This window comes from Acipenser ruthenus, chromosome 10 (assembly GCF_902713425.1).
Source record: "Acipenser ruthenus chromosome 10, fAciRut3.2 maternal haplotype, whole genome shotgun sequence".
Classification (NCBI taxonomy): Eukaryota; Metazoa; Chordata; class Actinopteri; order Acipenseriformes; family Acipenseridae; genus Acipenser; species Acipenser ruthenus.
In genome coordinates this window covers 26852779-26866121 of record NC_081198.1, presented here as the reverse complement: position 1 = coordinate 26866121, position 13343 = coordinate 26852779, and the positions used below count along the sequence as shown (strand labels likewise).

At 43.6% G+C, this 13343-nt stretch overlaps 1 protein-coding gene across 2 annotated transcripts in view; it reads right to left on the bottom strand.

Moving 5' to 3' along the window:
* Positions 1 to 13343, bottom strand: part of tmem198a (transmembrane protein 198a) — a 168498-nt gene that overhangs the window by 91894 nt on the left and 63261 nt on the right. For both annotated transcript variants that reach the window (XM_034004392.3, XM_059031993.1), the window contains exon 2: positions 9253 to 9371. The gene's annotated coding sequence lies outside the window, so the exon portion shown is untranslated. The remainder of the gene's footprint in view (positions 1 to 9252; positions 9372 to 13343) is intronic.

Here is a 13343-nt window from a genome sequence, read left to right as displayed (position 1 = left end):
TGTGGTACTGGTAACAGTGCTGGGCAACCTTGAGGTCCTTGAATTTTAAAACCTGTTTTTTACGCGGTGCACCATCACCCCTGCTCCTCGTTGACTCCCAATGCTTTATAGATGTATTTTTTTTTAGTTAGAACCCCATTGTTAAACACATGCTGTACCATTTGTTTACACAGGTAAACCTTTGCCCTTAAAGAGAGCAATGGGGGAATCTAATACCTATGACCAACACAGTGGAACGTGCTGTGTTATAGTTCTGTACCTTCAGAGCTGGTTCAAAATTAAGGAAACGTATTCGAAAACAAAGCAGTTCAAAAGACAGCAGTGCAAATTGTACTGAAGCTAAGGTTATGGAAATTGATTTAAAAGCATAGTTACCATTTAATAGGATCTGCAGTCAAAGTATACAAGTGCGTCTAGCTCAAAAAGGGGACATGCAACCCTACAGCACCCAATCATCCTGAAAACCTGCACTGCCTGTTCTGGAAACCATTCAAGAGAAACAGGCCCGCATCTCCCCCTGCAAGCAGGATGCAGGTCTCAGTAATGAGAACGTATGGTAAAGCATTTTCAGTTCACACTGAGTGAACACACAGGACTCAAGAGAATTCTTTAATGAGGCTAGAGGTCCCATTAAAAATACTGAAGACCAACAGACAACAACCATTTCTGCCATCTAGCCAATTGCCTCTTTTAAACCTTGCCCGTTGGCTAAAGCCAATGCAGCACACCCTGGGTCCTCAGCCAATATAGGTAACCAGTAAGCTCCCGCTCAGGTGACTCACCCTGCACTCTACCCTGCTGTGCCTTTACAAGGCGTATCAGCCAGATCTTCAAAATGCTCAATCACAATTCTAAGGTAAAACAACACGTTTCTTGACAGTTTCTTATAAGGTGTACCACTGGGGTTACCAGCCTCTGGAGGACAAAGGCGAGCACTCCCGGGGTCAACTTAAGCTCCACGGGTGCCTGAAACTGTCCCTGCTGGTTTTGCCTCCCTAACCCACAGCAAAAACCGGTGACTCTGCACAGTCAGGAACCTGCGCTCCATGCTTTTATCAACGAGCCACTTGGGGAGCCCATCATTCCTCAGGTTTCAAATTAAAAAAAGGTCTGTGCCTCAGCACAGGCCACAACAAGATTCTGACAAAGGCAGTGGAAGCTTAATCATGTGGAGTATTTCTCAGCCCTCATCCCTTGGAGAGGTTGTGGCTGTGAGAGAGATAGCAGCCACTGATCGTTCGAGGCAGCTGATCTGCGAGAGAGATAGCAGCCACTGATCGTTCGAGGCAGCTGATCTGCGAGAGAGATAGCAGCCACTGATCGTTCGAGGCAGCTGATCTGCGAGAGAGATAGCAGACACTAATTATTCGAGGCAGCTAATCTGCGAAAGTGATCGCAGCCATTGATTTTTCAAGGCAGCTGATCTGTGAGAGAGATAGCAGCCACTGATTGTTCAAGGCAGCTAATCTGCGAATTAGCAGCCACTTATTGTTCAAGGCAGCTAATCTGCGAAAGTGATAGCAGCCACTGATCGTTCGAGGCAGCTGATCTGCGAGAGAGATAGCAGCCACTGATTGTTCAAGGCAGCTGATCTGTGAGAGATAGCAGACACTGATTGTTCAAGGCAGCTGATCTGTGAGAGATAGCAGATACTAATTGTTCGAGGCAGCTGATCTGCGACATAGCAGCCACTTATTGTTCAAGGCAGCTAATCTGCGAGAGAGATAGCAGACACTAATTGTTCGAGGCAGCTGATCTGCGAGAGAGATAGCAGACACTGATCGTTCGAGGCAGCTGATCTGCGAGAGAGATAGCAGACACTAATTGTTCGAGGCAGCTAATCTGCGAGAGAGATAGCAGACACTAATTGTTCGAGGCAGCTGATCTGCGACATAGCAGCCACTTATTGTTCAAGGCAGCTAATCTGCGAGAGAGATAGCAGACACTAATTGTTCGAGGCAGCTGATCTGCGAGAGAGATAGCAGACACTAATTGTTCGAGGCAGCTAATCTGCGAAAGTGATAGCAGCCACTGATTGTTCGAGGCAGCTGATCTGCGAGAGAGATAGCAGACACTAATTGTTCGAGGCAGCTGATCTGCGACATAGCAGCCACTTATTGTTCAAGGCAGCTAATCTGCGAGAGAGATAGCAGACACTAATTGTTCGAGGCAGCTGATCTGCGAGAGAGATAGCAGACACTAATTGTTCGAGGCAGCTGATCTGCGACATAGCAGCCACTTATTGTTCAAGGCAGCTAATCTGCGAGAGAGATAGCAGACACTAATTGTTCGAGGCAGCTGATCTGCGAGAGAGATAGCAGCCACTGATTGTTCGAGGCAGCTGATCTGCGAGAGAGATAGCAGACACTAATTGTTCGAGGCAGCTAATCTGCGAAAGTGATAGCAGCCACTGATTGTTCGAGGCAGCTAATCTGCGAGAGAGATAGCAGACACTAATTGTTCGAGGCAGCTGATCTGCGACATAGCAGCCACTTATTGTTCAAGGCAGCTAATCTGCGAGAGAGATAGCAGACACTAATTGTTCGAGGCAGCTGATCTGCGAGAGAGATAGCAGACACTAATTGTTCGAGGCAGCTAATCTGCGAAAGTGATAGCAGCCACTGATTGTTCGAGGCAGCTGATCTGCGAGAGAGATAGCAGACACTAATTGTTCGAGGCAGCTGATCTGCGAGAGAGATAGCAGACACTGATCGTTCGAGGCAGCTGATCTGCGAGAGAGATAGCAGACACTGATCGTTCGAGGCAGCTGATCTGCGAGAGAGATAGCAGCCACTGATCGTTCGAGGCAGCTGATCTGCGAGAGAGATAGCAGACACTGATCGTTCGAGGCAGCTGATCTGCGAGAGAGATAGCAGCCACTGATCGTTCGAGGCAGCTGATCTGCGAGAGAGATAGCAGACACTGATCGTTCGAGGCAGCTGATCTGCGAGAGAGATAGCAGACACTAATTGTTCGAGGCAGCTAATCTGCGAAAGTGATCGCAGCCATTGATTTTTCAAGGCAGCTGATCTGTGAGAGAGATAGCAGCCACTGATTGTTCAAGACAGCTAATCTGCGAAAGTGATAGCAGCCACTGATTGTTCAAGGCAGCTAATCTGCGAAAGTGATCGCAGCCACTGATTGTTCGAGGCAGCTGATCTGCGACATAGCAGCCACTGATCGTTCGAGGCAGCTGATCTGCGAGAGAGATAGCAGCCACTGATTGTTCAAGGCAGCTGATCTGTGAGAGATAGCAGACACTGATTGTTCAAGGCAGCTGATCTGTGAGAGATAGCAGATACTAATTGTTCGAGGCAGCTGATCTGCGACATAGCAGCCACTTATTGTTCAAGGCAGCTAATCTGCGAGAGAGATAGCAGACACTAATTGTTCGAGGCAGCTGATCTGCGAGAGAGATAGCAGACACTGATCGTTCGAGGCATCTGATCTGCGAGAGAGATAGCAGACACTAATTGTTCGAGGCAGCTAATCTGCGAGAGAGATAGCAGACACTAATTGTTCGAGGCAGCTGATCTGCGACATAGCAGCCACTTATTGTTCAAGGCAGCTAATCTGCGAGAGAGATAGCAGACACTAATTGTTCGAGGCAGCTGAGCTGCGACATAGCAGCCACTTATTGTTCAAGGCAGCTAATCTGCGAGAGAGATAGCAGACACTGATCGTTCGAGGCAGCTGATCTGCGAGAGAGATAGCAGACACTAATTGTTCGAGGCAGCTAATCTGCGAAAGTGATAGCAGCCATTGATTTTTCAAGGCATCTGATCTGTGAGAGAGATAGCAGCCACTGATTGTTCAAGGCAGCTAATCTGCGAAAGTGATAGCAGCCATTGATTTTTCAAGGCAGCTGATCTGTGAGAGAGATAGTAGCCACTGATTGTTCAAGGCAGCTAATCTGCGAAAGTGATAGCAGCCACTGATTGTTCAAGGCAGCTAATCTGCGAAAGTGATCGCAGCCACTGATTGTTCGAGGCAGCTGATCTGCGACATAGCAGCCACTTATTGTTCAAGGCAGCTAATCTGCGAGAGAGATAGCAGACACTAATTGTTCGAGGCAGCTGATCTGCGAAAGTGATAGCAGCCACTGATTGTTCGAGGCAGCTGATCTGCGAGAGAGATAGCAGACACTAATTGTTCGAGGCAGCTGATCTGCGAGAGAGATAGCAGACACTGATCGTTCGAGGCAGCTGATCTGCGAGAGAGATAGCAGACACTGATCGTTCGAGGCAGCTGATCTGCGAGAGAGATAGCAGCCACTGATCGTTCGAGGCAGCTGATCTGCGAGAGAGATAGCAGCCACTGATCGTTCGAGGCAGCTGATCTGCGAGAGAGATAGCAGACACTGATCGTTCGAGGCAGCTGATCTGCGAGAGAGATAGCAGACACTAATTGTTCGAGGCAGCTAATCTGCGAAAGTGATCGCAGCCATTGATTTTTCAAGGCAGCTGATCTGTGAGAGAGATAGCAGCCACTGATTGTTCAAGACAGCTAATCTGCGAAAGTGATAGCAGCCACTGATTGTTCAAGGCAGCTAATCTGCGAAAGTGATCGCAGCCACTGATTGTTCGAGGCAGCTGATCTGCGACATAGCAGCCACTGATCGTTCGAGGCAGCTGATCTGCGAGAGAGATAGCAGCCACTGATTGTTCAAGGCAGCTGATCTGTGAGAGATAGCAGACACTGATTGTTCAAGGCAGCTGATCTGTGAGAGATAGCAGATACTAATTGTTCGAGGCAGCTGATCTGCGACATAGCAGCCACTTATTGTTCAAGGCAGCTAATCTGCGAGAGAGATAGCAGACACTAATTGTTCGAGGCAGCTGATCTGCGAGAGAGATAGCAGACACTGATCGTTCGAGGCATCTGATCTGCGAGAGAGATAGCAGACACTAATTGTTCGAGGCAGCTAATCTGCGAGAGAGATAGCAGACACTAATTGTTCGAGGCAGCTGATCTGCGACATAGCAGCCACTTATTGTTCAAGGCAGCTAATCTGCGAGAGAGATAGCAGACACTAATTGTTCGAGGCAGCTGAGCTGCGACATAGCAGCCACTTATTGTTCAAGGCAGCTAATCTGCGAGAGAGATAGCAGACACTGATCGTTCGAGGCAGCTGATCTGCGAGAGAGATAGCAGACACTAATTGTTCGAGGCAGCTAATCTGCGAAAGTGATAGCAGCCATTGATTTTTCAAGGCATCTGATCTGTGAGAGAGATAGCAGCCACTGATTGTTCAAGGCAGCTAATCTGCGAAAGTGATAGCAGCCATTGATTTTTCAAGGCAGCTGATCTGTGAGAGAGATAGTAGCCACTGATTGTTCAAGGCAGCTAATCTGCGAAAGTGATAGCAGCCACTGATTGTTCAAGGCAGCTAATCTGCGAAAGTGATCGCAGCCACTGATTGTTCGAGGCAGCTGATCTGCGACATAGCAGCCACTGATCGTTCGAGGCAGCTGATCTGCGAGAGAGATAGCAGCCACTGATTGTTCAAGGCAGCTGATCTGTGAGAGATAGCAGACACTGATTGTTCAAGGCAGCTGATCTGTGAGAGATAGCAGACACTGATTGTTCAAGGCAGCTGATCTGTGAGAGATAGCAGACACTAATTGTTCGAGGCAGCTGATCTGCGACATAGCAGCCACTTATTGTTCAAGGCAGCTAATCTGCGAGAGAGATAGCAGCCACTGATTGTTTGAAGCAGCTGACTGTGGGACTAGAAAAGTACAATGAGCGGTCAACAGAAAAGTGGGTTAAAGCTGAAGGCAGCTTGTCAGCTACATGAAATCCAATAGCACGTCCTCTGCCTGGCACACTCCGGCTCTATTAATAGGGACAAGGTTTATTAGCAGTTCTCATGAGGCAGGAGATGTATCTCCAGCTGCAGTTCTGAGCGGCCAGTGCTGGCGGACCCTCAAGGTAACTTTTTATTTTCTAACACAGGATAGGAAGCAGCAGGTTCCATCTCACAGGTGGTGCTTCTTAACCTGCTTTTAGGTCTTGAAAGTGCAGCAGCATTCCACACCATCCATAAAGAATCCGCTTTAACAAAAATAAAGCATACAAGATTAAGAAACAGGAGTTGCCGCACTATTTGTTCATGGGGAATGTGGATAAGTTGCTTTTATGACCTACACCCACCAGCTGTATAAAAAAAATAACTAAAAGTTTACCACTGTATTTTTGCACGGTATTTGTGCAGTTTTAGCATGCTTTTCACATGGTTATACTATGCATTTACCATAGCTTACGCCCCAGCCACGTTCCCACGCTGCCAGCATTTCCGCTGCCGGAGTGCCCCCTGCACCCTGTCAGCATTTCCACTGCCAGCGGTGCCACTACCAGAGTGCCCCGCACCACTACCATTATTGCCACTGCCCAAGGAGGAGGCGAGGGGACTTCCCTTGCCTGTTACCGGTAGGTTTAAAAACAGGAAAAGACAGGTAATGATGTGACCTGCCATCCAGCCATTTTGAAGTCAGCAGTTTGTTAATCTGTGTTTGTGTATAGTTTGTCAGCTGTATTTTCTCTCTCTCATACCTGGTTAGAGTATAGGTTTGACAAATAGTAGTGCCACAATCTACAGCCATACTAACATAGCTCTTTCTCAAATGAAGTGTTTATTTTGCTACTTTCCAACCCGCCTTTAGGTTTTATTTTCTGTTGATACTTTGAACTGTTGTCAAATTGCTATGGACCAGAGAAGTTTTCAACCTACTGGATTCCCATCGGTATACGAACTGCAAGATCTACACTGCAGATTCATTAATTACGACCTGCTGCTGTTGGATTACAAATGTATGAATGACCATTCAGTTCTTTTCATGAAGAGCGTTCGGTTTTTAGATACCTTTTTGTATTTTTGGACTGTATCGAACATTTTTTTGGATTTGTTTTGTTTGCTTTGTGAGCAGGACTGAAAACAATTTGTTAAATGTTGCTATATAGATGTATATTGCAGCCAAGAAAATCGCTGACTATGTAGACTATATGTATATGAGTGTGTAATATATATGCACAAAAGAAAGGCAACGCTAAGGTCTAATGAATTGAATCAAATATTTTAAACATAGATATCAAACAAACCACAGAAAATGTGAACAAAAATACAGATCAAAGAATCATGATAAGTTTTCAGTATGAAATATGACACACATATAAGTGTGGTTCGGGGGGCAGGACCTAAGTCCCCTTCTATCCTTTCATCTCCTATCATCAATCAAATCTACTTCCTATTTAAACCATTAGTCACACCCTATGCAGTGTCTTGTGTTTTTTCATTTGGTTGAGAACCTAAGCGGATTGCAAGACCCCCAGCAATTTCTTTCTGTGTAAAGAATTAAGAACAAATTAAGTATGGAGTACTTACCGCACATCTCTTCCTCGGATTCAGAGGGTTTCGAGGATAACTTCATGTCCGTATCAGAGCATTCTCCGACAGCATCAATCCAAGAGCCAATCACCCCACCACTCTTTCCTCTATCAGGTGTCTCCGCAACATCTGAACAAGTGCCTCCCGAGCAGGATACCATACCACTACCCGCCGGTGAAGGAGTTAATCCTCGACGATCCAAGCAGCTCCGAACTCAGGATATCTCTCCTGAGCGTCTGTACTTTAAGGACTGGACTTTCAATAAAGACCCTCCTCAAAAACGGCAGCAAAATCCCATCAGGGAGCAATCGAGAATCCCTTTTCATTTTTTACTGTGAATCCATCTCAGCAGAACCTATTTTTCCACCCAAGAAAACTCAGAGCAAGCTACTCCCGCTGCCAGCACGTCATGACACCAGCAGGCAGCCACTCCAGCCAGCCAAACTCAACAGGAACATTCTCGCATTTTCAATGAAATAAAAGCATTCAACCATTTGCGGATACCTTATCCTCAGACAATACCAAACTCAGCAATTTAGATAAACAAGTGTCCAACATCGAGCAACAGAAGCAGTGTTTTGCAGTTTCAGTATTCGCCTCCATTCCTGCCATAAACGCAGCCGCTGCAACAGCTACAGTCACTTCTAGTTTAATACCAACCCCGGTTCCTACAGTAGAGCCTCTGGTCTACAACCTTGCATCTGCAAAAGCATATGGTTCCGCCGCCTCAACCACTGCCCATCATCACGCAATATCCCCGCAGATTTGACACAGCATAATTGAAGGTAAGGAGGTTAACCTGGTTTCTCTACTGACGGCTACATCAGAATTACTGGGCCATAGAATGGTGGATTGCCGAGACTTATCAGACAGTACAATCTCTTACTCAAAAAAAAATTCAAAAAGGATTTATGGTTGGACCGTTTGCAGCTCCCTTGCAATCTGAGGGGCTAAGCTTATTCTTGCTAAACCTGGCTGTAGGAGCTCTCCCTTCATAACATGGGGCCCTCTCCTCATTTCAGGTTCTCTGGGGATGCGTCTCCGTCCCAGCTTTGGAAGTCTAGAATTCACCTCCTCGAGGTTCCCCCTTTTCTTCCTTTCAGGTGCTCAAGGCTCTATTTATGTACAGGGCTCCCTGTCACACGGCTGGCTGAGAGGTGCCGTCAGATCCAGGAAATGAATAACACACAGGACAGATGAGATGAAATGATGAAGGCGCTTGCTTTATTATAAATAAAAACGTTTTAACAAAACACAGGACATGGCACATTAGCCAAAATTAACAGACAAACAAAACGAACAGACACTAACACACAGGGACGAACACTAAAGAAACAAGTACCGTGCTGGTCCTCCAGCACGACTTAGCAATTGATTATTCTAATTATTGATCTCCTCACTCCCGTTCTTTCGCCCTGAATACACAACCCTGAGTGAGTGAAACGTGCATCTATATATACTGTTATGCGGGGATTCAATTACTAATTAATTATTCACTTGAATCCCAGCACGTGAATTAATTATGTGCAACCTCGTGCTCACATATTAAATACTTTAAATACAAAAGTGCAATCCCGTGTCTAAATACAATTAACATTTTAAATAACTTGTGCTGCACACACCCATTTATATCCCGTGCAGCTATATCTATACACCAACATTAATACACTACATGCAACATATAACACACAAATGCACACAGGGGCGGGGCATATTGCCACACACCCCCCCCCAAGAGATGGGGACCCCTCTTTCGTATGTCGGATCCCCCAAGAGACAGGGACCCCTTTTCTATAAGTACTCAATCTTTACTAACTCGTATGTCCCTGAGGGTGCCGTGCGCCCAGCCTTGGAAATTGACTCACCTAATTGTGGCGGTGACTTCACCACGACGTGGCCCACGTCCTGCCGAGGGCTTGGTCCTACCTGTGGGCGGCTCTCCGAGAAGTCAGGCGACGTCACTACAGGAAGCCTGGCTCCCGCCCTGTGAATGTCAAAATAAAAATATTACAAAAGTTAGTATCGGGTATGACCTCCCTGAGCATTAACACAATCCTGGCAGCGTTGACACATAGACCCAATCAGACGCATAGACCGCTGGATAGACTGCTGTGGGATGTTCTGCCACTCTTCCTGTGCTGGTGAAGGTTGGCTGGTCGACTTTTTTTTCTTGAAGTTGTGCAATTATAATCCTAGCACTGTGTGGTCTTGCTTTGTCCCGCTGGAAAATTGACAATTCCGGATTGGCTTGCAGGAACGGAAAAACTGTTGCCTCAAGGACATCGTCAATATATCGCTGAGCAGTAAGGTTGCCCTCAATCTGCACCAAAGGCGTTCTTGTGTTAAAGGAGATTCCTCCCCACATCATCACACTTCCACCGCCCCACCGGTTGGCTTGAACAACGGCAACAGTCAGCATAATGCTCACCACGACATGGTGGGCCGGTGTGGTGACCCTTTGCCTTCCAGGACGCGGCCTGGCGATCTTCATTACTCAAGCGGGGCATGGTTGTATGTTTCGCTGTTCTTGTGTTAATTAAAATCATGTCTCTTCAAATGCCGATTTATACAGATTCTTAAATCAACTCATTTGGGCAATTTTAACTCAACTCAAATACCAAACACTGAGCACCTGGCGTTTTTATGAAATCACATGACTTGAACTCAGTATTTTGTTAATACTACAATACTACTCAAACAACCAACAAACCTATCTGCTCACTATTTAAAATGTAAATAACATCATGTATGTGCCCAATGAGCTATTGATGTAAAACTTACCGATTGTTGTGTTTTTATTGTGCATCAAATATATACATATAGTTTTTTTTCTAAACTACTGATCAAGTTTTATAGTAAATGCTTGCATCCAGTTTTTCTGTCCTGTGCTAATTATTTCTTGTTATATTTATATCTACTTTCATACATTTTACTTTGTCCTTATCAGCCAGTTTGTGATACTGTTTAAGCCTAATATGGGTTTCCTTGTGGATGTGAGTTTGGTTACCATTAGATACTATATAATATATTTACAATAAACAGCTCCTGATTAAGTATATTCCTACTGGCTCCCTGAAACCTCTTTTTACGCTGTAACTTATTACTTGCTGTTTCCTGAATAGTTTATGCTTTTTTTGTTAGGGGTCAGTATACATTTATGGCCTAAGTGTTTAGCTTTTCTTTACTAAGGACGTTTGTTACAAGGTTAGTGTTGGTGTTTTGATGTGTGCTGTGCTGTTAATATTAGAGTTAATGTTGGTGATAAGGTGAGTGTTGATGTTTTGTTGTTTTTGGTCTAAACCTTTTATTTCGGCCCATGTGCCTAACTGTTTGTTTGTTAATGTTTTTGTAATAAATGTCCGCAGTAGCTCTTTAACTGCAGCTTCTTGTGTCCGGAGTCTCCCCCTGATGGAAACAGCATTGCCAGGGACGCTATTCTTTCACAATACCACACAGCTGTGCTTTTATTAAGTGAGCCACGTAGGGAGCACCTTTTACTACCAGCACCACAGCATGGTACATTCTGTTCGTAATGATCTGAACAATGGCATATTTTAACTGTAAACACGAACCTTAACTCTCCCTGGTTATTGTTGTTCAAAAAAGCTAGTTAAAGAATTATTTTTTATCATTAATTATCACATTCTAATCTGCTTCAATTTCAAATGCCAGTATTAAAAAAAAAAAGAAAATGGAGGTATTAACCACACTCTACACAGTAAAACACTAATAACACGAATGACAATTATTATAGGTTATTTTATTTTGCAGATCAGATGTGCCAATTATTAAAGCTTTGTAAATAACAGAACCACTTTTGTAAAACACTTTGATTCCAGTGGAAGACTGAATGCAGTATGATGGACTAGATAGGCAAGTTAAACCCATTCATCTTAGTAATATCTTCTACATGAATGATATTGCTCCAATAGTTTGACCCTTTTAAGCGTTTTATATTTATATGCACATACATACAGGGTAGAAATGCTTTCCTCCTTTAAGAGAGGCTGGGGAAAGGTCTTGGAAATATTACAGCAGGGCAGATTTCAAAACTACACAGATGTGCTTGGAATCCTTGGTAGTTTATTTACTGAGGATGAAATTCATGTCAGTGCCACATATTATTTAATTTTTTTTACATCACCTTGTCTATATTTATTGATCCAAACTCAAGTTTTAGCGGAGTGCATGGTTTAGTAAGATGCTACTGTACTAGTTTTTATTTATCACATCTTGCATACTCGCCCTTTGCAAAAGTCTTCAAACTCTGCCATTGCTGACCATGTTGACCAAAGGTTTATTTCCTTTTGTTTTTAGTAAAAACAATTAGCGAAAGAATGTGTAACTTCATTTTCAAACACTGTTGTCATAATATTCATAAATTTACTAAAACCATATTTTTTCTGTCTTGGAAACGTGTTTTTCTAAAAGGTCCTGGAGTGGGATCCAGAATCCAGACTGTAATCCCATTGAGTGAGTGTGTGTGTGTGTGTGTGTGTGTGTGTGTGTGTGTGTGTGTGTGCGCGCGCGCGCGTCTGTGTGTGTGCGTGTGTCAGTGTGTGTGTCAATGTGCACGTCTGTGTGTGTTTGTGAGTGCGTGCGTGTGTGGGGGGGTGGGTTACCTCAAGCCACAGCTGCATCACTTCCAGCCTTCTAGAAAGCACTCAGAACCAAGGATAAGAGGTCTGGCATATAATATCCACCAGTGACAACCAAGCTAGTTCAATCCATGCCTAATCGTGTAGAAGCTGTAAAGAAAGCTAAAGGAGGCCCAGTCTAGTACTAATGAGACATTAAAATGCTGATGATTCTGGGGTATGAACACTTCTTGGGCATCAAAATGGACAAAACAATGTTTAGAAGAGAAAAAAAAGAAGCATTTGGTAGATGTATAGATATTATGACAACGATGCTTAATCAAAATTAGTTTGTTGAATTCCAGGTTATTTCTATAACTTTTCCTGGAAAAAAAATGGAAATAAAACATAAGTAATGGTCAGTAGTGGTAAAGTATTGACTTTTGAGGCCACTGTATTTGCTCTGGCTTAAAAAGCATGTCACTGTATTTGCTCTGGTTTGAAAAGCATGTCACTGTATTTGCTTTGGTTTAAGAAGCATTTTTCATAACAAAAAAAAAGTACATTAGTAACTAGAATCTGCACGAGAAGGCACCACAATGTTCTATTTAGATTTATAAAACACTAAATAAGATGGATTTTTCAGATATTCTCTCAAAATGATGAACAATACCCAGAGGTGGTTTGGTTTCTCATACAGCATACTTACGGCTCTTTTTTTTTATTTTTATTTGTGGTCACGTGATGTCCCTTTAAAGTTCTATTGAGCCGACTCGTTTCTTAATTAAACTCTTGGAAAAGTGTTGATTGTGAAACAAGATCACTTTAGTTTTTTCTCCTGTAACTTGAATGAGACAATGATTCTGTTTCATTGATAATGTAATGAAACAGAATCCTTATTTTTAATTCAAACCGAATAAAAAAAGCAAATTCTGTTGAATTCTTTTTCCCGGATTTAAAATCTTAATGACTCTTTGCAAAAATGTTATAACCGGTTTTGCAAATAATAGTTTCCTCTTAATTATGATTTAATGTAATTGTGTTTAATTTAACTTCACTCGCTGTTCAGTTTGAATTAGTTAAGGAGCTGCCTTTTTTAACATTATCAATGAAACAGAATCACAGTCTCAATCAAGTTACGGGAGAAAAAACTAAAGTGAACTTGTTTCACAATCAACACTTTTCCAAGAGTTTTTGAGTCGGCTAAAAAAAAAAAAGGGCCATCATATGATCAAAAACAAAAACTGAAACAAAGAGCCCTAAAGTATACTGTATAGAACTGTACTACTGTCAAACAACACTGCATCTACTGTGCCCAACCTAATTACCTTAATACTTCACACAGTTTTGCAGTAGTTCACCGGCATCTGCTCTCGAGT